Source organism: Capra hircus, chromosome 3 (genome assembly GCF_001704415.2).
Source record: "Capra hircus breed San Clemente chromosome 3, ASM170441v1, whole genome shotgun sequence".
Classification (NCBI taxonomy): domain Eukaryota; kingdom Metazoa; phylum Chordata; class Mammalia; order Artiodactyla; family Bovidae; genus Capra; species Capra hircus.
Window position 1 is genome coordinate 8,033,211 of NC_030810.1, and position 8,957 is coordinate 8,042,167.

An 8,957-nucleotide genomic window follows, 5' to 3' on the forward strand; every position below is an offset into this window, starting at 1 on the left:
TGCCCTCCTCCAGGGGATCTTTCAGACCCAGGGATCGAACTCAATCTCTTATGTCTCCTGCACTGGGAGGCGGGTTCCTTATACTACTAGCATGACCTACACTGATCCTCTAACGTTGGATGGAACTCAAGCTCCCTGGCAGCTTATAGCAAGCCCTTCAAGGTCCACACCTCACCCTCCTTTACTGGTCTTTTTGACCCTCTCCCACACTCACTCCAGCTCTGCTGTGACCACATCGGATCTTCGCATGTGTCCATTCATCCCTTCATCTTTCACTTAACAGACATTGACTGAGAGTCTGCCCTGTGCCCAGATGCTGCCCCAGACCCTAGGGCACAAGGCCTCTGCCGCCCTGAAGTTCCCACCCTATGCTGTTCTGTGACATGCCCACCACTTCACTCCTCCCCAGTCAGGCAGGAAAAGGGCAGACTAAGAGATCTGACCTCCTGGCTCGGCCTCTTCCCGGCTTGTAATAAAATCATGGTTAAGAGGCTTAGTTCTGCTCTGCCTCAGTTTCTTCCTCTGTAAAGTGGGGGTGATAATAGTGACCTGCCCAATAGTGTGATTGGAAGGACTGAATGAGTGAATGCCTGCAAAGGGCCTGGGATGATGCCTGCTGCACAGTCAGGCCTCAACAGGCATTCACTTTTGTAAAGACTCTTTTGAGGTGTACCGTTATAAAGCCTTTATTGAATTTGTTACAGTGTCACTTCTGTTTTATGTTTTGGTTTTTTAGCCTCAAGTCATGTGGGCTCTGAGCTCCCTGACCAGGATTTGAAGCCGCATCCCCTGCATTGGAAGGCAAAGGCTTAACGACCAGGGAAATCCCCAGTAGACGTTCACTTTTGTTTTACACCCTCAGCTCAGTGCTTAACACACAATGAATATGCACAATGGTCATCTTGATGGATTAAAGAAAAAAGCAAAGCATTTAGCACGTGAAAGTTAGGTTCTCACTGAAAATCGGTGGCCCTGAAGTTATAAAACCTCACTCAGAATGTCACCCTGAAAGGCCTAGAGAGAAGGAAAATGCTCCACACGTGGATGGAATGTGAGTCAGATGACAAGGGTTAGCTGAGCGCCCTCTGACCCAGAGCCTCCTTGGGTGGAAGAGAGGGTCTGATGGAATGGAGGAAAAGGAAAGGAGGTGACCGTCGTTAGGAGGCCACGTGTTTTTGCTGGGAACCTTGAACTTCCGGTCCAGGGCAGGAGTGAGGGTGGGGGTACCTGCAGGGGCCTGACACAGTCCAGGCTTGGACTGCACCACTCTGAGCAGTCACTCATCTCCCCACATCTCTGTTCTAATTTTGTCAGATTGTAAGCAAAGTTCGAACAGGTAATATTCAGGGTTCTTTTGACTTTTTGATTCTAGAAAAGTGAAAGTGACTCAGTTATGTACAACTCTTTGCCACCCCATGGACTGTACAGTCCATGGAATTTTGCAGGCTGAAATACTGGAGTGGGTAGCCTTTCCCTTCTCCAGGGGATCTTCCCCACCCAAGGATCAAGCCCAGGTCTCCCGCATTGCAAGTGGATTCTTTACCAGCTGAGCCACAAGATTCTAGATGTATTAAGTGCTCCCTCAGTCGTGTCTGACTCTTTGCGACCCCATGGACTGTAGCCTGCCGTGCTCCTCTGTCCGTGGGATTTTCCAGGCAAGAATACTGGCTGGGTTGCCATTTCCTACTCCAGGGGATCTATCTTCCCCACCCAGGGATCAAGCCCAGGTCCCCTGCGTCTTCTGTGTTGCACACAGACTTTTTTTAACTGCTGTACCACCGGTGTCCACCTCTGGTCTTTAACCAGGTTAGAAACCACATCAGAGAGAAAGCAGGGACCATGATTTATGAACTAAAGGACAAATGTATGATAATCATCTTTTCTTGGAGCTCAGCTGTGTTAAAGTGTGCAAGGAGAAAGCTATTTCAGGGCATTTTAAACTCATAATGGGGAACTGGGCCTTCCATTTACAAACTACACATTTCAAGAAAATTCAACTGCTCATCTTTGACTCAGTAATTCTTTTCAGGGGATTCAATTTACAGAAATAACCGCAGATAAGGACTAAAAGGTACTCACAAAGGTTTTCATCTCAGTGTATTTATAACAGAAAAAAAATGTAAGTAACTTCAATTTCTTATATTCAAGGGATAGTTAAATAATTTGAGGTGCATCTCTTGATGTCTTATCTTTTGCAAGAAAATGGTGTGGAGGAAATGCTTATGATATAAGCTCAAGTGGGGGGAAAAGGCATGATTCATTGTGCAGCATATTCTCAATTTTGGGGAAGAAAGAAAAGTTCGCAGATGAAAACCCAGAAGAAAATGTGCCTCTGGTTAGTGGGATTATGGGTGTTTTCTTTTTTCTTTTGCTTCTTTGTACTTCGAGATATTTGGCACCTATTACTCTGAAACCCTCCCCTAAAAAGAGTACAGAAATGGAACTCGAAAAAGCAACACCTTGCCAAAAGTACAGTCAGCTTTCTCACTTCTGCTTGGAGCAGCATGATTTAAGCATCACATTGCAATGTGGGATTCTTTCCTTTTGTCTGCACGTGGTGGGGATGAGACGCAGGTGGGGATGAGACGCGGGTGGCAGTGTGGCCTGAACTCTTACAACGCGGCACAGGAGCCTTGAACTCTGAGCTCTCCAGCTCCTCCTAGCTCTGCATGAATCGCCACTTTCTGAGGCACACCAGGCTGGCAAGTCCGAACACCAGGGCTGACATCTGGCTCCCTCTCCACCCATTCTGGTGAGGCTAGGAGGGAATGCCCCGGAAGGCAGCACGGTGCCCAGAGTCAAGGACACAGGTTCTGGAGATGGGCCAAGCAGAACTCCATGTCCCCAAATCCACACACATGAATCTCTTTGAACTTGTTGGATGTTCAGGAAGAGATGAAGGAGACAACTTGGAACAGATGTGCAAACGTTGTTTTGGGCTCAGAAAACCCAATTACTCTGCTGGCCTTGTCTCCAGGTGGCTGGCTGTGTGGTCTTGAGGAAGTCACCATGGTCCCTGGGGGAGGAGAGGAGAGGAAACTGCATGAGCGTCTGCATATGGGTGCATGAGTATGTGCATGTGTGTGTGTGCATGGGTACGTGTGTGTGCATGTGTGCATGCACAGGTGCATGAGTGTGCACGGATGTGTGTGCACAGGTGCATGTGTGTGTACGGGTGTATGTGCATGTGTGTGTGTGCACGGGTACATGTGTGCGACCATGCATGGGTGCATGTGTGTGTGCATGTGTGCCTGTGCATGGGTGTGTGTGCGCGACCATGCATGGGTGCGTGTGTGTGTGTGTGCATGTGTGTATATGTGTGCAGGGGTGTGTGCGCACGGGTGCATGTGCACGAGGGCACGTGTGTGCACGGATGTGTGTGTGCACGGGTGCATGTGTGTGACCATGCATGGGTACGTGTGTGTGCATGTGTGTCTGTGCACGGGTGTGTATGTGTGACCATGCATGGGTGCATGGGTGTGCATGGGTGCGGGTGTGCATGCACAGGTGTGCGTGCATGTGTGCATGCATGGGTGTGTCTGTGCACAGGTGCATGTGTGTGTGTGCATGGGTACATGTGTGTGCATACATGGGTACATGTGTGTGTGCATGGGTATGTGTGTGTGGGTGCACTGTGCATGCATGGGTGTATGTGTGTACGCACAGGTGTGTTTGCATGTGTGTGTGGCTTTGGCATGATTAAAACTCTTGGGAGGAGGCAGATTCTGCCATGGCATGGTAGACCACACTAAAAGATGACTGACTCTCCCAGCCTTTTCATTTTTGGCCTTGACAAATTTCAGACAGCGTCCACTGTCATGAGACAGGCTGTCCAGTGGCTGACTTCGTTGCGTTCATGTCCCGTGATCTTGTGCACCTGGCACACATGTGTGTTAAAGGAACAAAGGCCGGAGGTAGACTGGTCAAGGGCAGGAGGGCTGCCCAGATGGACAGCCTATGTGCACAAAAGCTGAAGGAGCTGTCTAAGTAGCTTCGTGGCTTTAGAATCTAGCAAAAAATTCACTGTCAACCTTTCTGTTAGGTTATGTTAAGTAGGAATGTATACCTAAGCTGTAGAATGGCCAAGGATGGACCAGACTTACCTGCAAAGTACCCAGAAGTGTAGCTCAGGATTTGCGACAGAGGAAGGGTGTTAGTTGAGCCAGGGTGGGGTGGACCACAGCTGACACAGGAGGGCACAGTTTAAGAGGCTGGCAGCACATGAGTGGGCTGCACACCTGCTGCCCCTAAGGAAGGTTCATTGAGACCCCATGGACTTTCCTTCCAGGCCCAGAGAACATCCTTTTCTGATCACTCTGACCAAGTTAGACAGGTGTGCCCGGCCATACCTTCTCCTCTGAAAGCAGAGCGGAAGCCAGGGTAAGGAGGAGCTTTGCCAACCTTTCTTTCCACCCTCATCAACCACCCTCATCTGGGGGCCAGGCCTTAAATCCCACCAGGCCTGTTTGTATCAGGAAGACCACCAGGGTGGCAAGGGAGATTGCAGAGCCTAGAGGATCTTCCTGCATCTTGAACAAAGTACTGAACAGGTTGGGTTCTATTCCAGGGTTTCTTCAAGTTGTCAAACTTCCGCACACGTCTGAATCATCTGGAGGGCTTGTTAAAAGCCAGCTTGCTGGGCGCTCCCGGCCGCCCCCAGAGTTTCAGATTCAGAAGGTCTATCGGATTCAGCAGGACCTAAGGGTTTGCATTTCTCACGGCTCTACAGGTGACGCTCTTTCTCTGAGGACCATACCATGGGAACCTCTGCCCTATATACACGGCAGGTGGAAACCCACGATGTGGACCCCAAAGGCAACACCAGGGGAAGGCCAGAGAGACTGGGGTCCTGGGGGCCAGCTGCCAGTTGGACGCTGGTGAGGTGCTGGGTCCACGGCTATTCTTCGTTGAGGGGAACAAAGTGTGTTGTTGTTTCTCCAGGGCCTCCGTTCAAGTGTCACCTCCTCTTATCTTCTTGTTATGTAGTTGCTAAGTCATGTCTGACTTTTTTATGGCCTCATGGATAGTAGCCCACCAAGCCTCTCTGTTCATGAGACGTCTCAGGCGAGAACACTTGAGTGGGTTGCCATTCCCATCTCCAGCTGCTCCTCCTGACCCAGGGATTAAACCCACGTCTCCTGCATTGGCTGGCAAGCTCTTTATCACTGAGCCGTCAGGGAAGCTCTGACCACATTTACAATCTCTTTATCGCTAACTTGAACAGAGTTACAATTTGCTCTAAGTTGCTTACATGTTTATCATCCACTTGCTCCCATGAGGTTTAGGTTTCTTGAGGACAGGGGCTCTGTCTTGTTACAGGGAATCCCCAGCTCCCAGAACATCAGCTACTCCATGGCTGACACTAAAAACACTCCGCTGTATAACAGCGGCCTTAGCCATCCCAGGGAAGCAAACCAAACTCTTGGCACCTGGAGTGGGTGGTGTGGGAAAGGGGGCCTTGGCCACGTCACCGACCATGATCCATTCCTGGGTCCTTCGGGGACCCATTCTGCAAAGTGTCAGCAGTGCGTGTGGTCACAGGAGAGACCACCGCATGTAGTTTTCAGCTCTTCAATCAGTTCCCGTGAGCTATCAGCTGTTTGGGCAGAACAAAGACAGTTCAGTCACTCAATCGTGTCCGACTCTTGCAGACCTCATGGAGTGTTGCCCACCAGGCTCTTCTGTCCATGGAATTCTCCAGGTAAGAGTTCTGGAGTGGGTAGCTGTTTCCTTCTACAGGAGATTTTCCCAACCTAGGAATTGAACCCAGGTCGAACGCATTGCAGGCAGATTCTTTACTGACTAAGCCACCAAAGAAACTCCAGAACTTCCAGAACAAAGAGGGGAAATAAGTGGGGACATTTTGGAAATGATGACCCTGTCCCAGGGGTTCTCATAGTGACAAGAGTGCTGACTTCTAGGCTCTGATTGTGTTTCTGAGCTCTGGTCTCTGGACAATAGGTATCTGGTGGGCTCTGCCCATTCAGGGAGGTCCCCAGTCCTCAGGAAGCCTGCCTCCATCAGAGAGGCAGGGGCTGTAGAGATGGTGCAGGGTGCAGTGGGGCTCCATCGATCCTATTTGACCAAGAATAGAAGGACCCAGGTGGGGCTAAGGATTCTCAGGATACTGGTACATTCAATATAGGCTTCCCACGTGGTGCCAGTGGTAAAGAGCCTACCTACCAACGCAGGAGACATAAGCGATGTGGGTTCGATCCCTGGGTCGGGAAGATTCCCCTGGAGAGGGAAATGGCAACCCACTCCAGTATTCTTGCCTGGAGAATCCCAGGGACAAAGGAGCCTGGAAGGCTACAGCCAATTCCACATTTAATAGGTCAGGAAGGGTCCTGGGCACTAACCCCTTGCCCACAGACCGTAACCCTTAGGACATGGCCCAGGTCCCTTAGGGCTGGCTGGGGGGCTAGAAGGTTGCCATGGTAGCATAGTCTATCCACCCTCTCCTGAGGTTTGGAAGATGGAGTCCTTTCAGATCAGGAAGGCCTGGGTTCCCCAGGATGGATGGGGGGATTCTGGCGTCGCAGGAAAGGTTGTGACAAGAGGGAAGTTAGGCGTCAACACTCCCCTTTCTCCTCCCTTGAGTCATCAGATATCAGGATGGGCCAAAGAGAGGAATTACATGAGGACATGACAGAAATGTGGCCGAGGATGAGATGGTTGGATGGCATCACTGACTCAATAGACATGAGTTTGAGCAAACTGCGGGAGATAGTGAAGGACAGGGAAGCCTGGTGCGCTGCAGTCCATGGGGTCGCAAGGACTGACTTAGGGACTGAACAACACCAGCAAACACAACAGAAATGATCCCTTTCCTAGCTTCTCACTTTCTGTATGTTGGGGGGCACTGTGACCTTGAGGTGTCCCGGGATGTGCTTGTCACGCTCAGAGTTGAGTGCAGAAGCAACCTCTCCCCTCACCACCCTTGGTCTCCCTTCTCAGCTGCTGAGGCAAGAAGAGCAGAGTCGAGTTGGCTTCTTATTGTCACTGTAACAAACCCCCACCCACTTGGTGGCTTAAAACTATACGCGCTTATTCCCCTCTGGGATCCCCAGGCGGCTCGGTGGTAGAGAATCTGCCTGCAAGAGACTTGAGTGACGTGGGTCCGATCCCCGGGTCGGGAAGATCCCCCAGGAAAGGAAATGGCAGCCCTCTCCAGGATTCTTGCCTGGAGAATCCCATGGACAGAGGAGCCTGGTGGGCTACAGTCCACGGGGTCACAAAGAGCTGGGCACGACAGAGTGCATGCAAGCCGTTCTCCTCCAGTTATGAAGGGCACAAGCCTGGAATCAGTTTTGCAGGCTGACGTCAAGGTAGGGGCATGGCCACGCCCCCTCCAGGGTCCTTCCTTGCTTCTCCAGCCCCCAGAGCTACACTGCTTGCCCTCCGTGGCTTGTGGCTCCTTGCAGCTTCGAAGCCAGCAGTGCAGCGTTGACTTTCAGCATCACATCCTCTCTGTCTGAGGTCAGCCCTCCTTCCCCTGCCTCCCGGTGCTACAGACCCGGGTCATCACGTCTACATTCTCCAACCCCCGGCTCACCTAGGATGACCTTCCTGTCTCAAGATCCCCAACTTAACCCCATCTGCAAAGTCCCTGTAGCCACGTAAGGCCACAATCACAGGTTCTAGGGACAAGGAGGTGGACATTTTTAGGGGTCAATATTCAGCCTACCATACCGGCCTTGTCACAGGGCCTTGGTGCCCCCTCCCCAGGGGCAGGTATGCCAGCAGCCATGTCCACTCCCCAGCTCCAGAATCCCATTTTCTGTGGCTTCCAGGAGCTTGTCCCCAGGCCCCAGGAGTCCAGGCCTCGGTTGCTGTTGCTAGAAGCCAGGACATAGATGTGGAAAGGCTCCCATGACCATCACAGGTGGAAAGGTCACACCAGAAAGTGAAAGTGAACGTGTAAGTCGCTCAGTCGTGTCTGACTCTTTGCAACCCCATGGATTATATAGTCCATGGAATTCTGCAGGTCAGAAGACTGGACTGGGTAGCCTTTCCTTTCTCCAGGAGATCTTCCCAACCCAGGGATCGAGCTCAGGTCTCCCACATTGCAGGCAGATTCTTTACCAGCTGAGCCACCAGGGAAGTCCACCCGACCAGACAGTTAAAAGGGGCGTGCGGACAGACAGAGCTGAGGTGCGTGGTAGCAGCTCTGAGTTGATCCCAGGGCCAAGGGGGCTCCCAAGCCTGGAGTCCCAGGTCTCCCTGCCTGTGCTGAGGCAGGTATGGGAGAGGCCAGGCTCCCCGCTCCCTGCCGTATCTGGGCCCTGCTAGTGGGATAACCCCCATGTGGCACACCCCCCTTGTGGCTGTGTGATCGAATTAAGGGCCCCCTTCCCCAGGCTTCAGAGTCTGAACTGCTTCTAGCATTCCCACCCCAGGCGTCCAGGCCTGAAGCTCACTTCTCTGCGCTGGTTTGTTTGTTCATTTGCTTGTCAAGTGGGCTTTCCTGATAGCTCCCTTGGTAAAGAATCTGCCTGTGATGCAGGAGACCCCAGTTCGATTCCTGGGTTGGGAAGATCTGCTGGAGAAGGGAAAGGCTAGCCACTCCAGTATTCTGGCCTGGAGAATTCCATGGACTATGCCGTCCATGGGGTCGCAAAGAGTCGGACACGACTGAGCTACTTTTATTTTTTAGGGTAAGTTCGGAGGAGGGAAGGGGCCTGCTGGAAGGAGTATTTGCGTGTGTGTGTGTGTGTGTGTGTGTGTGTGTGTATGTTTGTGTGCGGGCTTCCCAGGTAGTGCTAGGGGAAAAGAACTTGCCTGCCAATGCAGGAGACATAAGAGATGTGGGTTTGATCCCTGGGTCAGGAAGATCCCCTGGAGGAGGGCATGGCAACCCACTCCAGTACTCTTGCCTGGAGAATCCCATGGACAGAGGAGCCTGGCTGGCTACAGCCCATAGCGTCGCAAAGAGTTGGACACTACTGAAGTGACTT